Below are 22,742 nucleotides of genomic sequence, written 5' to 3' on the forward strand. Positions count from 1 at the left end.
TGAATTTAAAAGTATAAAAAACACACCAGGGACACTGACAACATCGGCAACCTTGCATTATTATTTTAATGTAATCTTTAAATTCAGTCTTGTCACATTATGTAACTTTGTTCTGAACAGGACTGGGTGTGCAGCCAAACACGATAAGTTTCTCCTCCATCTTGAAATTGTAAAACCTAGAAAAGTTTTACCATGACCAACGGTTGCTACGTTACGAAACAAGAAACTAATCCAATTGGCCAACACTAGCGTTTAATGCTCCTCATTTACATAAAGTTGAGAAATGTCAACTCGCAATACTCCGCTCCGCCTGCAATGCCCTACGCAGGTGTCAACGCACGGTTTCATTGAAATTGTATAATTAAGGGTAATTCATTGGAAGCCGACGCCGTGCGCTGCCTGCTCCGCTGTAATGGACATGCACCGTAACGCCTGGGACACACTGGCTGCGAAGCGCTGCGATTAGCTGCGAAGTGCCGCTTTTATTCTCTCGGCGCCCATGTTATCAAATTGGACGCACCCGCGAGACGCGCCCTGAAGCGATCGTTTCGCAGCTGGACGTATTTTTTTGCGAGATGCTTGCAAAATCGGCTGCAGGATAAAATACACCATATTAGTTGATATATTTGAATAAAAAAACGTTTTATTAAGATTTTAATACATTAATTGTAGACTATGGTGAACATTTATTTATTATAAAGTTGTAGACTTTATAATTATTATTTTTATATTACCTTGGAGGCCAATGCACTTAACCAATATTCACCCTATATAAAACCTAACTACACAATGTTGGTAACGAACGGCCGTTCCAGCATGCCCGTAGTTGTTTTGTTTGTTTGAGAGAAACGAGTTGTCACGCGTTGCACACACGCGTGCAAACATAGCGTACCCAGAGAGAACCCCCAAGTCAATTTTGAACATCAGCGAGAAATTCAATGAGATGGACGACATCAAATTACATTTACATTACATTTATTCATTTAGCAGACGTAATATTATTAAGAAAGTACATCTACTTTCGGAAACAGTAGTCTAATATTTCACTGAAACATTAGCATCATGACATTAGCCTCTGTTGCCCGGGCAACACATACTACAGCGGTGTATGATGCATCTGTTTTCAATCGTTAAAATAAACATTCCTCACAAATACATTTTCGTTGTAGGATTTATTATGACATTAGATTACAAGTAAACGATGTGTTGGTGAAATTATCATTACCTGTGGTTTCAAACCAGTGTAGCTCACTGCAACGCTGTACTGTCTTGTAGCCTAGTCTAGTAGCTAAAAAAAACATCTCCACAGCTGTTAACAGTTCGTAAGATGTCAAACGGCGGCACATGTTCGGCACAAACCTTACTTCAATCAAAAGTCTTTCAATAGGTGAAACTATCTCACCAGTGACTATTAACCTGAACTCCATTGCCACAGCCTAAACTTTGTCAATCTGTTCATGAAAATTTCAGCCTAGACCGTACAACGGAAGTAACGTTAAATCGAATTCAACCAACGCAATCGCTACCAAGACAGTCTAATAGTAGTAGTAGCCTACAATTTACCGGGGCAGCTTCTCCACACAGCAGGGCTATATCGAATTTTGCCTTCTTACTGACAATGATCGCTACCACTGACATTTTTATGAATTAGTGATTTTCCCCTAAATAAATGTAAAGCGTTATTAGGGGCATATTTTCAGTTAGAAGATGGTACTATTTGAATCGCGATTCCATTTGAGATAGCTACTGCTGCAGTGGTGTAGTCTATGTTTTTGTAATGAGTATACTGTGATTTTCCCTTCACAGCCTCATAGTCGCCTGTCCCAGAGCGACACCCCATACAGTGGCGATTTTAGATCCTTTTAGGTGTGCTCAAGCACCCTTAAATTTAATCTCAGCACCCCTAAATATAATAATAAATGTTTTTTATCATTTGATGCTGGTAGGTCATGAAGAAAGGGACATCCTTAGTTTTTTTATTCATTCAATATTTTGCATAATAATACATAAGTGTATTAATTGTTATCAAGTGAAATTAGGGATTTATATTAGCAAGGGCGTTTAGCACTTTTGCAAGGCACTGTATATGAATACAGTGCCTGAGCACCCCTAAAGGTCTGATCGTAGAATCACCCCTGACACCATACACTAAGCACTGTGACGTTTCCATCAGCATGTGTGCTGATATCTACTGTTCCTAACTCTCGGTCCCTCCACTCTAACCATGTCCCTGTACATACTGTAAGTCGCTCTGGATAAGAGCGTCTGCTAAATGACTAAATGTAACCAAGGATGCCTGTTTTTAAACTCTAGCCTGACTTTTAGTCCACAATGCCGGCCAGGAGTTCTCACCATCTCTCTCATCATCTGAAACAAGGAAAAATAAACGTTGTATTCTGTTTACTGCTGTACTCAGGCACACGCACAGACATGCGATATCATATGTAAGTTACTGACACTTAGTCTACAAAGTAACAGTAACGTTGTGGTGGCATTTTCTGGCTGGTTTTCTGTGGTAACGTTAAAGGGGCAATTGACTGGGTTTTTGGGGTATTTCACACTGTTCCTTAAGGTCTCCGAATAGGGTATGTAACATTGGTTGGGTTGAAAATGGCCCGGGTGCTGTTCTATGCCCTCTTACAGATCGTCTGAAATGTTCCCGGGAAAAAACACTAGCTTTTCTCCTTTTATGGTATGCTCATTAATATTTAGATCAGCTGCGCGCTGATTAGTTGGTTATCAACGAGTGAAGCTGGGAGCAAAAACGCAACACGGCCAACAGCAGCACTCGCTGAAACACTGAAGTTGGAGACTTGAAATAAAAACACGCAAATAAATCTATTGTGTCTACACAACACTGTTTTCAACCAGATTGACTATATAACATTTGAAATGATAACATTACTTGTTTCCACTTCTGTTGTTGAAGCAAACTGGATTGACTTAGGTGGGTAGAACATTAGGCTACAGCTTAGCAACCAAACGTTGTTGCAATCGTGATTCTACTCGGCTTCAGTTAGCTAGCTAGGCTAGCTCTAGATATCTTGCTGTAAAATAACATGACAAAGATCTGGACAAACATGCATCGTGAATTGTAGATTTTCATTACACAGGTTATTTATTTGAATGAAACACAGTCAGGAACACGAATCAACGTTAGCCCCATTGCCAATAAACTAGGCTAAATTATCACACATTCTATGCTCTTGCGTTAACTAGCAAGCTAAACTTGTTTACATGCCTACAGTCTAGGTGTTACTAGTAACAGTTACTAGCAATGCTAATGTATCCTGTATCTAAAACCTGCCTTTCTCCAGTTCTTTCAAATAGATTATCTAGACAGGCGTTAGCAATAAGCCAGACTGCAGTTCGTTTTCTGGCTATTTTTCGGAAGCTTCCCTTCTAATGCCGACTACAGCTAGTCTAGCTAGAGTCATTTGATGTGTGTAGAAACGTATTTAGCATTCTACCTGGTATGCTATATACAGGAAACGTTAGCATTGCTAATAACTGTTAGCACAACATCTTACTGTCCTTATAGCTTGCGGTTGCAATGAGCATACGGTTGGAACAGCACCTCTTTCCAGGTTCAGCTTCCAAGCATATCCTGCTTGAAATTGTCCAAGGTTGTCAAAACTGTCTTGGGTGAAATGTTCAGAGCAAATCAATGATTGAGTGTCGAACTTTGCCTGGATCTTCTCATAGACAACAGCAGCCATGCCTGTTGAATGTTTGGCTCCTTGGGAAGACTGTAAGTGTTAGCCTTCCCTGTACAGCCTGGAACAAAGCATTTACGACCGTGGTCCATAATCAATATCATTGTTATAATTCAAAACGTTCTTTGTAATTCCTTATAAGTAGCCTACACAGAGCAGCGCGCAGCTAAACTAGTATCGGAGATAGACGCTACCTCTGGCTGGTCTGGATGTAAATTCTGGGGCGTGACAAAGATACAGACCAGAGCCAATAAGAGGGCGATCACCGGTCCTACGTAGGACCGGTGGCTTTGTTGAAAAGCTAGCGTTTTACAGCCAAATTTTTTCTTTTTGAGATTTGAATAGGAAAGAGGTGTCAATAGACTTTGATATTCACGGTATGTTCAGTTTACCCTCCGAACTGTCGTTTTTCAACAATGACAAGGTAAAATCGGTTTTGCAGTCAATTGCCCCTTTAACGATCGGGTCATCATGATCTCAGACTGTGGGAGCTGCAGTATCACCCGACCCGACATACTTTTGAAAACACTTAAGGAGTGTTATTTGGGTCTGTTTCCGTTTCATATCTCGTTATTTTAAAACGTAGTTCAAACTGTACGTAATTGGGAGAAATGAAAGACCGCGCAAAGAATGACAGCCAAACAACGTCTTTTTTTAAGGGAGCCGGAGCCAGACAATCGAGATGGCGCCGACGATGGCAGCCACGGTAGCTCGGTGTGCTCTGTTTTGTCTTGTTTTGTCTGTTAACTCAGTGTTCTGCCAAGATTTCCGGGGTTCTCTAACAAGAGAAGCACTTCTTAACATCAGGACTACAACTCCTGTGGATTTATTTCCCACTTTTCTGCTTCCAGCGGCAGACTTAGTGGGAATTATAGTCAAAGCCACTCTCGGCTTTGTCCTAGCAGCGAAGAATCGTAGGAGAGGTAAACGGGCCGGTGCTTTGGTGCGACTTCGTCGACGCGGAGTGCGCACAGTGTTACCGGGGATATTTCTCTCCAACGTTCGTTCGCTGAGCAACAAACTGGACGAACTTCAGCTACTGGTATGGAAAGACAGAGACTTTCGTTCATCTTCCGTTTTGTGCTTTACGGAAACATGGCTGAGTGAAATGATCCCAGACTCTGCACTACAGCTAGCAGGTTTCAAACTACTGAGAGCGGATCGTGACTCCCTGCTTATGGAAGCAAATCGTGACCAAAATTCAAATGAAAATGCATTTCCAGAAATGCATTTTCATTTTAAGAATGTGGCTGCATTATTTGACTCATAAATCAAATTAGTATTCAATCATCCTATTTGCATTTTCATTTTCTTCTTTAAGACTGCTCATTCTTTCCCTTAATTAAAATGAAAACGAAAAAGACATTTGAAATTTAATTTTCAAAATATGCCCCAGCAAATAGATACCAAAATTCAATTTGAAATGTAAAATTTGAAAATGAAAATGCATTTCCAGAAATGCATTTTCATTTTAAGAACGTGGCTGCAAAATCGTGACCACAATTCAAATTCAAATGCATTTCCAGAATTTCATTTTCAAGAACGTGACTGCAAAATCATGACCACAATTCAAATTCAAATGCATTTCCAGAAATGCATTTTCATTTTAAGAACGTGGCTGCAAAATCGTGACCACAATTCAAATTCAAATGTATTTCCAGAAATGCATTTTCATTTTAAGAATGTGGCTGCATTATTTGACTCATAAATCAAATTAGTACTGATTAGTACTGAGCGGACATTGCATTTTCATGTTCTGCCCGCAAAGAACTGCCCATAATTCGAAAACGAAAATGCATTCTGAGCGGCGCAGTAGAGTGACGTCAGTAGCCGCTCTTCTTCAGCTCCCTGCTGACCGAGCTACCCATCTTGTTCGGTAGGGGGCGGTGTGCACATACGCATTGCATTACATGACAAATGTGCCGGGAAATTGATTGAATTGCCGGGTCTTTAGAGGACGCATCACAGATCATGGCGCTCCCTCAAATTGTGCAGACACTGATAGAATTAGCTGAGCTGGTAGAAACTAATAATATATCTGAGTCTGATGCCCGTGACCGAGTAGAACAAGTCACAGAGAGCTTGGCTGCATACTCTGCCGTCACAGACGTACACATTAATGAGGTTGCCATAGTAAACCTCTCTTCAGTCCTGGAACGGCTGGATGCTGTGGAGCCTCAAATGGGACGGGGACGACCAACCATCCACATCCCGTTCGAGTCCATCGAAAACTATTTATTAAATGGTTTAAAAATAAAGGACATAGCGGAGCTGTTGTCGGCCACCAGACCATCCGTCGGAGGATGCAAAGCAACGGATTTACGGAGCTAGAAAGCTGACAAAAGTATCTGAATATGAAAGATCTGAAATATTTGTGTCTCGAATTTCATAAAACTGAAATATATTGCTGTTGAATATATAATATCTGAATTATTTGTATGCCAAATTTAATACAACTGAATTATTTTGATCCAAAAATAAAACATTCTAAAATTCAGATTGCAGGAATTCAGATTCTTGAAATTCAGATTGCGGAAATTCAAATTCAGATTGCGGAAATTCAGATTTTGTCTGAACCAGGCCAAAGGTGAAACAGCTTGCTTTCACAGGAAAAAGTAGACCATTTAATAAATAGTTTTCGATGGACTCGAACGGGATGTGGATGGTTGGTCGTCCCCGTCCCATTTGAGGCTCCACAGCATCCAGCCGTTCCAGGACTGAAGAGAGGTTTACTATGGCAACCTCATTAATGTGTACGTCTGTGACGGCAGAGTATGCAGCCAAGCTCTCTGTGACTTGTTCTACTCGGTCACGGGCATCAGACTCAGATATATTATTAGTTTCTACCAGCTCAGCTAATTCTATCAGTGTCTGCACAATTTGAGGGAGCGCCATGATCTGTGATGCGTCCTCTAAAGACCCGGCAATTCAATCAATTTCCCGGCACATTTGTCATGTAATGCAATGCGTATGTGCACACCGCCCCCTACCGAACAAGATGGGTAGCTCGGTCAGCAGGGAGCTGAAGAAGAGCGGCTACTGACGTCACTCTACTGCGCCGCTCAGAATGCATTTTCGTTTTCGAATTATGGGCAGTTCTTTGCGGGCAGAACATGAAAATGAAAATGCAATGTCCGCTCAGTACTAATCAGTACTAATTTGATTTATGAGTCAAATAATGCAGCCACATTCTTAAAATGAAAATGCATTTCTGGAAATACATTTGAATTTGAATTGTGGTCACGATTTTGCAGCCACGTTCTTAAAATGAAAATGCATTTCTGGAAATGCATTTGAATTTGAATTGTGGTCACGATTTTGCAGCCACGTTCTTAAAATGAAAATGCATTTCTGGAAATGCATTTTCATTTTCAAATTTTACATTTCAAATTGAATTTTGGTATCTATTTGCTGGGGCATATTTTGAAAATTCTATTTCAAATGTCTTTTTCGTTTTCATTTTAATTAAGGGAAAGAATGAGCAGTCTTAAAGAAGAAAATGAAAATGCAAATAGGATGATTGAATACTAATTTGATTTATGAGTCAAATAATGCAGCCACATTCTTAAAATGAAAATGCATTTCTGGAAATGCATTTTCATTTGAATTTTGGTCACGATTTGCTTCCATACCTGCTTTCTGGCAAAACGAAAGGCGGTGGTATTTGTTTTTTTATTAACAGTGGCTGGTGTGAAGATGTGACAGTGATTCTGCAGCATTGTTCTCCTGATCTGGAAACATTTTTTATTAACTGTAAACCTTTTTACTCGCCACGTGAGTTTGCTTCATTCATACTGGTCGGCGTCTACATGCCCCCTCAGGCTAGCGCCAACGAGGCTCAACGTGTACTCGCAAACCAGATATTGTGTGTGGAGCATGACAATCCAGATTCCTTGGTTATTGTGCTAGGCGACTTTAACAAAGGCAATCTAACTCAAGAACTCCCCAAATACAGACAATTCATCAAATGCCCTACCAGAGAAGAGAACACTTTGGATCACTGCTACTCTACTATCAGTAAAGCATACCATGCGGTTCCCCGAGCAGCACTGGGTCACTCAGACCACGCCATGGTCCATCTGATTCCTGCATACAGGCAGAAGCTTAAGCGCTGTAAGCCTGCTGTGAGGACATCGAAACAGTGGATCAGTGAGGCTATGGAGGAACTGCGGGCGTGCTTGGACTGTACTGACTGGGACATGTTCATGACTGCTACCAATAGTCTGGATGAGCTCACAGAGGCTGTGACATCATACATCAGCTTCTGTGAGGACTGCTGTATACCAACACGCACCAGGGTGAGCTACAACAACGACAAACCCTGGTTTACAGCTAAACTCAGAAGGCTGAGGCTGGACAAAGAGGCAGCGTTTAGGAGTGGGGACAAGGACAGATTCAAGGAGTCGAAGAACAGGTTTAGCAAGGCGGTGAGAGAGGCTAAACGACTGTACTCGCAGAGACTGGAACACCAATTCTCTGCTAACGACTCTGCTTCTGTCTGGAGAGGCCTCAGGCAGATCACCAACTTCAAGCCCAGAGCCCCCCACTCCACTAACGACTCCCGCCTGGCCAACGACCTGAATGAGTTCTACTGTAGATTTGAAAGACAATTGGACAGTCCTGAACAACCCCTTTCCACCCGTGAGGCCCCCCCCCCCTTCCCCCATCTACAGTGACGACCCTCTCCATTCAGGAGAGAGAAGTGAACAAACTGTTCAAGAGACAGAACCCCCGCAAAGCAGCTGGGCCGGACTCTGTCTCTCCAGCCACCCTCAAGAACTGCGCTGACCAGCTGTCTCCGGTGTTTACCTACATCTTTAACACCTCCCTGGAGACATGCCATGTGCCAGCCTGTCTCAAATCCTCCACCATCATCCCTGTGCCCAAAAAGCCCAGGCCAACTGGATATAATGACTACAGACCCGCCGCCCTGACCTCTGTGGTAATGAAGTCTTTTGAGCGCCTGGTGCTGGCACACCTTAAATCCATCACTGACCCTTTACTGGACCCCCTGCAGTTTGCCTACAGAGCCAACAGGTCTGTGGACGATGCAGTTAATTTGGCCCTCCACTTCACCCTACAGAACCTGGACTCCCCAGCATCCTACACCAGGATCCTGTTTGTGGACTTCAGCTCTGCCTTCAACACCATCATCCCCGCTCTGCTTCAGGACAAGCTCTCCCAGCTGAACGTGCCTGATTCCACCTGCATGTGGATCACAGACTTCCTGTCTGACAGGAAGCAGTGCGTTAAGCTGGGAACACAAGTCTCTGATTCCCGGTCCATCAGCACTGGATCTCCCCAGGGTTGCGTCCTTTCTCCTCTGCTCTTCTCCCTGTACACCAACAGCTGCACCTCCAGCCATCCGTCCGTCAAACTCCTAAAGTTTGCGGACGACACCACCATCATTGGGCTAATCTCTGGTGGAGACGAGTCCGACTATAGGTGGGAAGCGGACAACCTGGTGACCTGGTGCAGCCAGAACAACCTAGAGCTCAATGCTTTCAAGACAGTGGAGATGGTTGTGGACTTCAGGAAGAACACAGCCCCACTCACCCCCATCACCCTGTGTGACTCCCCAGTCAACACTGTGGAGTCCTTCCGCTTCCTGGGCACTATCCTCTCCCAGGACCTCAAGTGGGAACTGAACATCAGTTCCCTCACCAAGAAAGCACAACAGAGGATGTACTTCCTGCGGCAGCTGAAGAAATTCAACCAAAGACAATGATGGTGCACTTCTACACAGCCATCATTGAGTCTATCCTCACCTCCTCCATCACCATCTGGTACGCTGCTGCCACTGCCAAGGACAAGAGCAGGCTGGAGCGTATCATCCGCACTGCAGAGAAGGTGATTGGCTGCAATCTGCCTTCCCTCGAGGACCTGCACACCTCGAGGACCCTGAGACGAGCGACAAAGATTGTGGCGGACTCCTCCCACCCTGGTCACTCCCTGTTTCAAACACTCCCCTCCGGCAGAAGGCTGCGGTCCATCAGGACCAAATCCTCACGCCACACAAACAGTTTCTTCCCTTCCGCTGTTGGCCTCCTCAACAAGGCCAAGAGCTCACACTGACTCTAATGACTTCATGTCTAAAAACTTTTACTTTTGCACTACATTCAATTCCTGTAATTTTGTATTTTATATTGTATTTTATATTGTAATTTGTCAACTTATATTTTATGCCCACTTTTAGTCTAATTTTGTGTATTCCACTTATTACTGCTAGTTTTAGTATAGTTAGACCACATATTTAAATTTAAGATTCCTATATGTGTATTGTATGCACCTTCCTGCCCAAGCAAATTCCTTGTCAGTGCAAACTTTCATGGCGAATAAATCCCTTTCTGATTCTGATTCTTAGTAACTTTAAGTGACATCACGTCAGATCCAGGGCACGGCAACGAAAGCCCCAAATATCCAATTTTCACTGATTCACAATACAGACGGGGAGACTGTATGAATAAAAGCGAGAACGTTCTGTCACAAAACGATGTTGTTACGTATCATCGCGCCTTTGTAAGTGGGTACACGGCGTATACCTGCGTATCACGTAGACTACACCACTGTACTGCTGGTAACGTCGTTGTTAAAATAAGCTTCAAAGGGGGTTCTTTATTAATGAATGAATGCGATATGAGTAGGCTATATGCCTGAAAAGATCACGAGTTTCAGTTTTAAGTCATAGAGATTAGGTCAATTTTTACACTGGTCTGCCGAATGTTTTTGTTTTGATTAAACTATGAGGTTGCTGATCACCATTCCCTCTTGCAGGGGAAATGAGATGATAACTATTTCTTTCTACTCTTCACTCTTAGTATTTTGAGTTGTAAATGAGCAGATTTTTTTTTTTGCTTTTGTAAGCAATGTAATCTGTAATATGTAATATGTAATCTTTATAAATAAGTAGGCTACGCATTTTTTAATATAAAATATACAGAAATATCAGTTGTAAAATTAAATTTAAATACGGACCCCTGCAACCAACGCAAGAAAGCACACCCTACAATTTCCCCAGAAATTGTACCCTCTCTAGTGTCTTTGCGACAACCAGTCACGAGCTTGTGAAATGGAGTTAAAAGGGCGATTGCCTGGGTTTTTGGTGTATTTCACACTGTGCCTTAAGGTCTGCGAATAGGGTATGTAACATTGGTTGGGTTGAAAATGGCCCGGGTGCTGTTGAATGCCCCGTTAGATCTTCTGAAATGTTCTCGGGAAAAAACCCTAGCTTTTCTCCTTTTATGGTATGCTCATTAATATTTAGATAAGCTGCGCGCTGATTGGTTGGTTTTCAACGAGTGAAGCTGGGGAGCAAAAACACAACACGGCCAGCAACAGCAGCACTCACTGAAACACCGAAGGTGGAGACTTGAAATAAAAACGCACAAATAAATCTATTGTGTCTACACAACACTGTTTTCAACAGATTGACTACATATCATTTGAAATGATAACATTACTTGTTTCCACTTCTGTTGTTGAAGCAAACTGGATTGACTTAGGTGGGTAGAACGTTAGGCTACAGCTTAGCAACCAAACCATATTGTGATTCTACTCGGCTTCAGTTAGCTAGCTCTAGATATCTTGCTGAAAAATAACATGACAAAGATCTGGACAAACATGCATCATGAATTGTAGATTTACAAAACACAGGTTATTTATTTGAATGAAACACAGTCAGGAACATGAAACAACGTTAGCCCGATTGCCAATAAACTAAGCTAAATTATCACACATTCTACCTATGCTCTTGCATTAGCAAGCTAAACTAGTTTACATGCCTACAGTCTGGGTGTTACTAGTAACAGTTACTAGCAATGCTAACGTATCCTGTATCTAGCACCTGCCTTTCTCCAGTTCTTTCAAATAGATCATCTAGACAGGCGTTAGCAATAAGCCAGACTGCTGTTTGTTTTCTGGCTATTTTTTCGGAAGCTTCCCTTCTAATAGTGACTACAGCTAGTCTAGCTAGAGTCATTTGATGTGTGTAGAAACGTATTTAGCATTCTACCTGGTATGCTATATACAGGACACGTTAGCATTGCTAATAACTGTTAGCACAACATCATACTGTCCTTATAGCTTGCGGTTGCAATGAGCATTCGGTCGGAACAGCACCTCTTTCCAGGTTCAGCTTCCGAGCAAATCCTGCTTGAAATTGTCCAAGGTTGTCAAAACTGTCTTGGGTGAAATGTTCAGAGCAAATGAATGATTGAGTGTTCGCCGGGATCTTCTGATAGACAACAGCAGCCATGCCTGTCGAATGTTTGGCTCCTTGGGAAGACTGTGAGTGTTAGCCTTCCCTGTACAGCCTGGAACACAGCATTTATGACCGTGGTCCATAATCAATATCCTTGTTATAATTCAAAACGTTATTCTTTGTAATTCCTTATAAGTAGCCTACACAGAGCAGCGCGCAGCTAAACTAGTATCGGAGATAGACGCTACCTCGGGCTGGTCTGGATGTACATTTTGGGGTGTGACAAAGATACAGACCAGAGCCAAAAAGGGCGGTCCCCCGTCCTACGTCACACCGGTGGCTTTGTTGAAAAGCTAGCGTTTTACAGTCAAATGTTTTCTTTTTGAGATTTGCATTGGAAAGAGGTGTCAATGGACTTTGATATTCACTGTATGTTCATTTTACCCACCGAACTGTCGTTATTCAACTATGACAAGGTAAAATCGGTTTTGCAATCAATCGCCCCTTTAAGGCATTGCAGAAAACTGTCAGAATGTGGTACAAGTCCGATCAAGAAGCAGATACATGTGAACTTTACAAAAATCAATACTATTAGTACTGCAGTATTATACGAGCAGGGCCTATACGTTGTTATTTTTGCTTCGTGTTTTTAGTTTGACTGCTTAAGTATTGTGTCGGATTTAAGAAACTGTAAACTTGAAATATCTGGCTCCGTCGTTGTTCTAGCTCGGCAAAGCAAGCTAAATCAACCCTATACCTATGTTGCTATTATAATGATGAGTATATCTAAGAATATAACGACCATAACAATATTGTGGTTATCAGACATGATTTATACATCTTCGTCTTTGCCCTAGAATAACATGTCAACAATCAACAATCTATAATGATGCTGTAACATGCCATGATATAACTAATTATATTAGGCTATAATTACGTTTGTCATGCCATGAGCATAATAGCGTTCATTACAAAATGGTTAAATCTACTTTAAAATAACGGAAATAAACTTTACAAACAACTGCCATGTGTGTGTGCAACCATTTGTAAAACTTGCTATAAAGGCATACAACTGTAGATTATCAAGCCCTTTCTCCTTGTTCTCATTCAGCTCAGGTAAATCAGCGATTTGCTGATGTTCCCTTTTGTGCTTGTCCCCTGTTCGAATCCGCGAGCATGTTTACAGGAAACTTGGGGTGCTAGTTTGCCCATTTCGGATTTGTTTCAAACTTAACAAAAATCTGGACAAATAATTCAATTAAAAAGCTAGAGCGGGGGGGGGGGGGGGGGGGGGGGGTGGCGTTGGGGGGCTGATAATAAATGACAATTTGTTGTTATGATTTTGACTAGAGCCACTAGGTTTTAAATTACCACTCTTATTTGGCACCAACATGAAGTGCAATAGGCCCTACATGTGTAACCTGACCTCTTTCAATCGGTGTTAGTGGTGTCGTTCGTGAAAAAATGTGTTCATTTTGAACGAATCCTTACGAGGACTCGGGAGTAACGAGTCCTCTCAAAGAGTGATTCGTTAATTTTTCATGGCCGCGCATCAGGACTGTTGCATAGGCTCGTCCAAGTAAACTGAAATAATTTGTTAATTTCCCGACTCGGTCTTCGGGAACGAGTCTTTGGATAATTTTTCACGTGACCTGCATAGTTTCTCTACCGGTAGCTAGAGGAACGATTCGTTCATTTCCCGACTCGGTCTTTCTAAAAGTCTTTGGATAATTTTTCACGTGACCTGCATAGGTTCTGTACTGGTAGCTAGAGGAACGATTCGTTCATTTCCCGACTCGGGTCTTTCTACGAGTCTTTGGACAATTTTTCACGTGATTGTATTTTGTAGTAGAAGAAACTGTTTCCCCATTCCCTTTCGCGTGGCCGCTGTTTTAGTAAGACGTTAATGATATTCGCTAAAGTCATCATACTGACTGGTTTTGTTATTTGGGGTGTGCTTGCCTTCGGCGAGCACAAACCATTGATATCTCACATATATATTGTTAATATTATTATTATTTCTTTTTGCCCCCCTAAAACGTTGTTAATATTTGGACTAAACAGACAACCTCGGTGTCAAACGTTTCGTTTTGGTAGGAATTGAGTTGCTTGTATTGGGATTTACGTTCCGTTGCACGGTTTAAGTAGAAATTACGTTTTTGTGACGAAAAGTGAAGCTAACGGTGGCTAACTTGCTAGCCACAGTCACTGACGCCATTAACGTCACCAACGTCACGAAAACTCGCGTGACTATCTCTAGCAGAACATTAGTTTAGCAGCTCGTTAACTTCTGGGAGATATAGGCTAACTGCTTTACTGCAAGGCAGCTGAAGAAACGCCACAAGCAAAGAGGCCTGGGTGATAACTATTTGCTCATTTTACTTTGTGATATGACACACAATTGTAATGTGTATTGTACAATACAAGCTAATATCATTAAGGAAGTAAATCTACTTTCGGAAACAGTAGTCTACTATTTCACTGAAGCATTAATGCTAATTAGCATCATGACATTAGCCTCTGTTGCCCGGGCAACACATACTACAGCGGTCTATGATGCATCTGTTTTCAATCGTTAAAATAAACATTCCTCACAAATACATTTTCGTTGTAGGATTTATTATGACATTAGATTACAAGTAAACGATTTGTGGGTGAAATTATCATTACCTGTGGTTTCAAACCAGTGTAGCTCACTGCATTGCTGTAGCCTAGTCTAGTAGCTAACAAAAACATCTCCACAGCTGTTTACAGTACTAGGAAGTCAAACGGCGGCACATGTTCGGCACTACTGTACCCTTACTTAAATAAAAAGTATTTCAATAGGTGAAACTATCTGACTAGTGACTACTAACCTGAACTCCATTGCCACAGCCTAAACTTTGTCAATCTGTTCATGAAAATAATTAATTTCAGCCTAAACCGTACAACGGAAGTAATGTTAAATCGAATTCAACCAACGCAATCGCTACCAAGACAGTCTAGTAGTAGTAGTAGCCTACAATTTACCGGGCCAGCTTCTCCACACAGCAGGGCTATATCGTATTTTGTCTTGTTACTGACAATGATCGCTACCACTGACATTTTTATGAATTACTGATTTTCCCCTAAATAAATGTCAATCTTATTTACGTTTTTGGGGGCAAATTTTCAGTTAGGTAGCCTACTATTTGAATCGCGATTCCATCTGAGATAGCTACTGCTGGTAACGTCGTTGTAAGCTTCAAAGGGGGTTCTTTATTAATGAATGAATGCAATATGAGTAAGCTAAATGCCTGAAAATATCACGAGAAGGGCAAAACTTACAATGACGTTTAAGTCATAGAGATTAGATCCATTTTTACACCGGTCTGCCAAATGTATTCGTTTTGATTCAACTATGAGGTTGCTGATCACCATTCCCTCTTGCAGGGGAAGTAACAACTTTGTTGCACGAGCATTCTTTGTTAGCTACAAACTTCTGCTGGGCGTCTAGCATATGGTCTAGCTGGCTATTTGTTACTAAGTAACAATTTGTTGCAGGAGCATTCTTTGTGCATTGCGAGCTAACATTGTCCGGTAGGCTTCTTCGCTATAAATAATGATGTAAACCGAGACCACTAAGCCCTTAAAGAAAATGTTAGGTCAAAGAAACAAAAGAAAGGTTTGAGGTTACTCTGAAAATTATTAATAAAATAGGCTTATGTAATAATAAAACTGCTAAATCCTTCTCTAACTAGGCTCCTCTATCTTGCATAATGAAACAAAAGTTTTTTAAGTAATCAATAAGCCTGTGCTTGCCTTCATTACTCAAATGATGCCGACAAAATAGGACACGAGTGTCTCAGAAATAATATAAAGCTATTTGTATCTCCTAGGCCAACCATTGAGAATATTGTGAATAAAAACAACACAGACACAGGCGGCAAATAAACAGGCAGATGTTAGCCTTGCATTGTTTGAAAATCGGGAAGCCAGCTAGAGGCAGATGTTGGATGTTGGATCATATCACACCATGGAAAACCAAAGTTGTCCCCACGTCTGGATCGTTGGCAGCTCGTTGGTATACTGGCTTGCGCAAGACGCGGAGGAAGTCGGACTGTACCCCGACCTTGCACTGGAGTGCCATATTGAATGGGTAGGGGGCATGAGGTGGGCAGACTATGGCTGTGTCTACTACCGCGCACTTTATGAAGTACCCTGCAATACAGTGCCCTGCAAAACAGTGCACTTACATATTCAGTGCACTCCATCGCTGAGAAGTGCTGTCTCAAATGGAACACTTACGTTAAACACTTGGTGGAAGTGACGGACGCAAATCTGCTCGCGACACCCGCAAAACCTGCCAAAATGAACGTGCTTCTCCACTCAAGTGGAAAAAGCTGCCGAAAGGGCTCCTCCTTTTCCGCTACGTAGCCAAGATGGCGCCCGTTTAGGGCGAGTAGTGTCCATCGTTGTACCCTGTTTTTTTGGACCATTTGCAGTGCGCCATCCGGGTATTTTCAGTGCACGGAATTCTGCAGGTTTTGTGAGTGAAGCGCCCTAAGCACTGAAAGGGTTAAGCCTTTCAAGTGCGCGGTAGTAGACACAGCTACAGCTCTTGGCTGTGTCTACTACCACGCACTTGTGCACTTCAAGCACTGACTTTCAGTGCTTAGGGCGCTTCACTCACAAAACCAGAATAATTGGTAAGTGTAATAATTGGCAGGTTTTGCGGGTGTGGCGAGCAGATTTGCGTCCGTCACTTCCACCAAGTGTTTAACGTAAGTGTTCCATTTGAGACAGCACTTATCAGCGACTGAGTGCACTGAATATGTAAGTGCACTATTTTGCAGGGCACTGTATTGCAGTGTACTTCATAAAGTGCGCTGTAGTAGACACAGCCCTTGTGCCTAAGCGTGGCATGCTTCCCAACCCGGACATAATGGTGCTCCACGTCGGGGGAAACGACCTCAGCCAAGTGACTGGGCTACACCTGACGAGGCGGATGAAGCGAGACCTGGGGGCCATCATGGAGATGTTCCCAAACACTCTGCTGGTGTTTTCGGATTTCCTGGAACGCTGCGTCTGGAGGTATCAGATGAGCACCAGCGCTTCTGGTATTGACAGGGCAAGACGTCGAGTCAACGCAGCGGTGTCTAGCTTCCTGGCCGACCGTGGGATGGGGAGCATTCAACACCCCCAAATACGATACGGTTTCGTGTGGATGGACCGACCCGACGGTGTCCACCTTGATCACGTTGGAAACAATGTGTTCTTGGGAAACATCCAAGACGGTCTCCGACGACTCCTGTGCTAGCCACAGCACACACAACAACGACTCTTTTAAGAGCCACCCAAAATGTAAAAAAATGAACAATTAGACCGTTCAAAGTGCCATTGTAATTTTACAACCATGGGGTCTTACAGGGTTAAATGGTACCATCTTTACATATTTGAAGTGTGTCATAAAAAGCGGCATCACGTAGGCTACATTGTGAGCTCAGCTCACGGTGTCCTACTCTATATAGCGAGCAACTCCACATTCATACGTCTCTGAGCTTGCTTTAAAATAACAGAAAACATTAATATATTGACATTGATACATTAAGATGCTTTTATGAATCAATATGTCCTACCACTTGAGAAACACTGTCCTACACATAATTAGACAAATGCAATATTAGACGTCCCATAGCCTACAACCTCATGACCAGATGCAACAGGTGCCTCGAGAGGATTAAGGAGTTGAAGAAGCAGATGCTGTGTGTTCCTCTTGTTGGGCAACTAAGTTGTTTATATCTGATTACAATTTACTAAGTTACCTACTGAGCGCTACATCTTCATGAGCTACATTTGGCCTCCTTCTCTTCCAACCAACTAGTATCACCTCTCCTCCATCTGAGTGATACATGTAATTCTTAAAAATTATTACAAAATTATTATCACGGGAACACAATGTTCAGAACTGCAGTCATACACTTAAATGCTTTTTTAAATATGTAAACACCAGGAGACTATTGGCAGCTGGGGCAGCCGCAAGCACACCCTCACAATTTCCCCAGAAATTGTATGCTCTCTAGTTTCACTTTACATTTACACTTAAAGGGACAATTGACTGGGTATTTGGGTATTTCACACTGTTCCTTAAGGTCTCCGAATAGGGTATGTAACATTGGTTGGGTTGAAAATGGCCCGGGTGCTGTTCTATGCCCTCTGACAGATCCTCTGAAATGTTCCCAGGAAAAAACACTAGCTTTTCTCTTTTTATGGTATGCTCATTAATATTTAGATAAGCTGCGCGCTGATTGGTTGGTTATCAACGAGTGAAGCTGGGAGCAAAAACGCAACACGGCCAACAGCAGCACTCGCTGAAACACTGAAGTTGGAGACTTGAAATAAAAACGCGCAAATAAATCTATTGTGTCTACACAACACTGTTTTCAATAGATTGACTATATATCATTTGAAATGATAACATTACTTGTTTCCACTTCTGTTGTTGAAGCAAACTGGATTGACTTAGGTGGGTAGAACATTAGGCTACAGCTTAGCAACCAAACGCTGTTGCAATCGTGATTCTACTCGGCTTCAGTTAGCTAGCTAGGCTAGCTCTAGATATCTTGCTGTAAAATAACATGACAAAGATCTGGACAAACATGCATCGTGAATTGTAGATTTTCATTACACAGGTTATTTATTTGAATGAAACACAGTCAGGAACATGAATCAACGTTAGCCCCATTGCCAATAAACTAGGCTAAATTATCACACATTCTATGCTCTTGCGTTAACTAGCAAGCTAAACTTACATGCCTACTACAGTCTAGGTGTTACTAGTAACAGTTACTAGCAATGCTAACGTATCCTGTATCTAAAACCTGCCTTTCTCCAGTTCTTTCAAATAGATTATCTAGACAGGCGTTACATTTTACATTTAGTCATTTTAGCAGACGCTCTTACGCGTTAGCAATAAGCCAGACTGCAGTTCGTTTTCTGGCTATTTTTCGAAGCTTCCCTTCTAATGCCGACTACAGCTAGTCTAGCTAGAGTCATTTGATGTGTGTAGAAACGTATTTAGCATTCTACCTGGTATGCTATATACAGGACACGTTAGCATTGCTAATAACTGTTAGCACAACATCATACTGTCCTTATAGCTTGTGGTTGCAATGAGCATACGGTTGGAACAGCACCTCTTTCCAGGTTCAGCTTCCTAGCATATCCTGCTAGAAATTGTCCAAGGTTGTCAAAACTGTCTTGGGTGAAATGTTCAGAGCAAATGAATGATTGAGTGTCGAACTTTGCCTGGATCTTCTCATAGACAACAGCAGCCATGCCTGTTGAATGTTTGGCTCCTTGGGAAGACTGTAAGTGTTAGCCTTCCCTGTACAGCCTGGAACACAGCATTTACGACCGTGGTCCATAATCAATATCCTTGTTATAATTCAAAACGTTTTTCTTTGTAATTCCTTATATCCTAGTATCGGAGATAGACGTTACCTCTGGCTGGTCTGGATGTAAATTCTGGGGCGTAACAAAGATACAGACCAGAGCCAATAAGAGGGCGATCACCGGTCCTACGTAGGACCGGTGGCTTTGTTGAAAAGCTAGCGTTTTACAGCCAAATTTTTTCTTTTTGAGATTTGAATAGGAAAGAGGTGTCAATAGAATTTGATATTCACGGTATGTTCAGTTTACCCTCCGAACTGTCGTTTTTCAACAATGACAAGGTAAAATCGGTTTTGCAGTCAATTGCCCCTTTAAAGTTTACTGCAGTGTAATTGTTTGCTGTGATAATTAAATGCTAGTGTGATAATAAATGACAAAATCATACAAACTGTCATGATACATTATTTAAATGCAGGAATTTCTTTTAAAAATAGTATCTGCTGGTGCACATGTCATGCACTAACCTACATGAGAATATGATACGTGTTTGCAGTGGATGAAATTAATGAATGCCTCGAAAAAAGATTTGTTCATTTTACTGAACGAGATTCAAAGAACGGTATCAGTAAAATGATCCGAACTTCCCATCACTAATTGGTGTGAACTGTGAACTTGCTGCATGCCCTCCTCCTATGGACAATAGGTGTGTTCGACTTCATGCAGCGTCGACTGTCGGTGCCGCATGAAGTCAAACACACCTATTGTCACTCAAAGTTCACAGACTTAAATCAAGTGTTTCTTACACAAAATGTTCCATATAATATTAGACCATTTTACTTGAATTGCACATTTGTGTAGCGGATCATATTTTTTTAAGAAAACCTTCTCTATTAAATACAGTACAACATGGTTTTAAAAGGTCATTTATTTTCACACTGGCAATTAATTATCACGGCAAACAATTACACTGCACTAAACTTTAAGTGTAAATGTAACGTGAAAATAACACAACCAGTCAGTATGATGACTTAAGCGAATATCATTCTCGTCTTACTAAAACAGCGGCCACGCGAAAGGGAATGAGGAAACAGCTTCCTCTACTAAAAAATACAATGAGGGTCACGTGAAAAAAGCATCCAAAGACTCGTAGAAAGGCCAAGTCGGGAAATTAACGAATCGTTTGTTTCCTCTAGCTACCATTACTGAGCCTAAGCAGGTCACATGAAAAATGATCCAAGACTCGTACCCGAAGACCAAGTCGGGAAATGATTTTTTTTTTTTCGGTTTACTTGGACGAGCCTGTGCAACATTCCCAATGCGCAGTCATTTTTCCGTGGCGGCCCGCCACTGCTAAATTTCTGCCGCCACGTTATCAGAAATTAGCCTGGTCCTAACCAGACTCTCGTACATTTCATTTGTGCAGAGTCTGGCCTCACTCCATTGACAAGCATTGACTTCCTTGTAGGCGGGTACTCTGTTGAAGTTTAAACTATTGGATCTGCCCAGTGCCACTCTGATCTGCCATAACCAATTGCTAACGTTCGCCTTAGCCAATTCCTTCACCACTACTGTAACAGAGCTAGCTGCTGTAGCAGGAAAATCAAACTTTTCCCGAACCCCGTGGGGAGGAGGGCCACAACATCATGGCCACCAACAAATCTCAGCAAAACTTGTTCTTGCTCCGGCCTTAACTGTTGGATATTCAGCGTTGCCACAACGGACTGAATGGCTTGGCTCGCATCTTTCTCCGCCGCCATTACGGAACTACAACACAAACTAGCGCACGACATCAACGTCATCGTTCTCAGCCACTCCCTCTGTTCGCTGATTGGCCGGTTAAAAAGTAACCTGCAAAATCTGACTTACCTACTGAACGGCCAGACCGAGTACAGAAGCAAAATCCAAATTGAGCGGAAGTACGTAGGTCGACAGAGCCAAGCTAAACAGAAATAGGGCTGTACAAGATTTTAGGCCGTCTATTAGCAGTGATTGTTAGAAAGCATATTGGAGGACTGTTGAAATTGCGTGTGTGCGTCCTTGAGAACTGTTGAGCTAAGTCGTATAACTTATGTTGTCAGTTAATTTAAGACTGTTATTGTATTAGTCTAGAGTTTTTTCTAATTTAAATTAAGTTAACTGGTGATTTTCGTTGTTTGTAGGCTATTCTTCCCCTGCTGGCAAACTTGCACATGTCGATTCGATAATGATTGCTGCCCTTGCTCACGTTTGTATTTTAGGTGCATTATTATGCTGAAGTAGTTTTAATTAATAAATAGTGGTTATATTGTTATTATTGGCTACAGAATGCTTAGCCTATCAAGATCAAATGAAGCAGTCAGTGTACATGCTTCCGAGTGGCCCCTTATAGTGTAACAGAGTTAGAACCGTGAAACTCGCTCCTCAGGTATGTAATACGCCACCTGCGTCAACGAAGAGCTAGCTTTTCTTTGGCGTAGCTGGTAGTGGTCACGCTTGGCAAGTCGGAGGTTGTGCGTTCGAGCCCAGTGAGTGGCGAACGAGCCTTGTCGTGACGGAGCGTGGCCAGGGCCGGACTGGCCATCGGGGATACCGGGAGAATCCCCGGTGGGCCGACGGGGTTGGGATGGTCCAAAACACCGGCCCACTTCCATTAGCAACCGGCCCTCTGACATCGCCAGCATCTCATACTATTTCACATGTCACAGCTTGAATACGTAAAAATAATTCTTAGACCTTTTGTAATCTGGATTCACTGACTGATATTTATACTGCTCCTTGCGATCTGTATTTACACTCATGGTGCCGATTTTTCGAACATTTTCTGACCTGTCTTATGAAATGTGTTCTTACCGACTTTACGTCAAAAGGAAGTTTAACGTAAGAAATTCAACATATGATGTAATTTCTTTGTAATCATCCAAAATAATGCTAAGTGTATATGGGTATTTTTCCAAGTAGCCAATGACTGGTCGATACGTGCGATCGATGCATTGAGTGGACAACGTGTTTTGAGTGGGCCGCGCACCGTTTACTGAGTGGGCCGGTCTGACAGTAAAACTCCCGGGCCACTTTTTCCCCCCAGTCCGTCCCTGAGCGTGGCTACAACTGTTACATACCCGTCACACTAGGCTACTGACCATTTACAATAAGTTGTTATGGCAATTATTATTTGGCAGCATTTATGCCATTTAGAACATACTATATGACTGTAAGGTGTCATTAAGTAGCCTAACTTTATTTCTTTAGGGGAAATAGGACCAAAATAAGACACCACAACGGACAGACCTGCCCCCACTGCTAAAAAAGCAGTGCACAAGCAAGCACACCCTACAATTTCCCCAGAAATTGTGCCCTCTATAGTTTTAATTGTCCTACCTATTTGAAGCATTTTTTGGTTCCATGTAGACCTTCATATCCACTCAGACATGTGCAACATCCCTTTTTTTTTGTCCCTAGAATTTTTTGGGAAGAGGGTCATTCCAATATAAAGATGCTTC

The 22,742-nt window shown here is 42.2% G+C and overlaps 1 protein-coding gene across 3 annotated transcripts in view; it reads right to left on the bottom strand.

Moving 5' to 3' along the window:
- ipo8 (importin 8) overlaps window positions 1-22,742 on the bottom strand; it is a 63,856-nt gene that overhangs the window by 27,461 nt on the left and 13,653 nt on the right. The window lies entirely within an intron of this gene.

Source organism: Hypomesus transpacificus, chromosome 7 (genome assembly GCF_021917145.1).
Source record: "Hypomesus transpacificus isolate Combined female chromosome 7, fHypTra1, whole genome shotgun sequence".
Lineage (NCBI taxonomy): Eukaryota > Metazoa > Chordata > Actinopteri > Osmeriformes > Osmeridae > Hypomesus > Hypomesus transpacificus.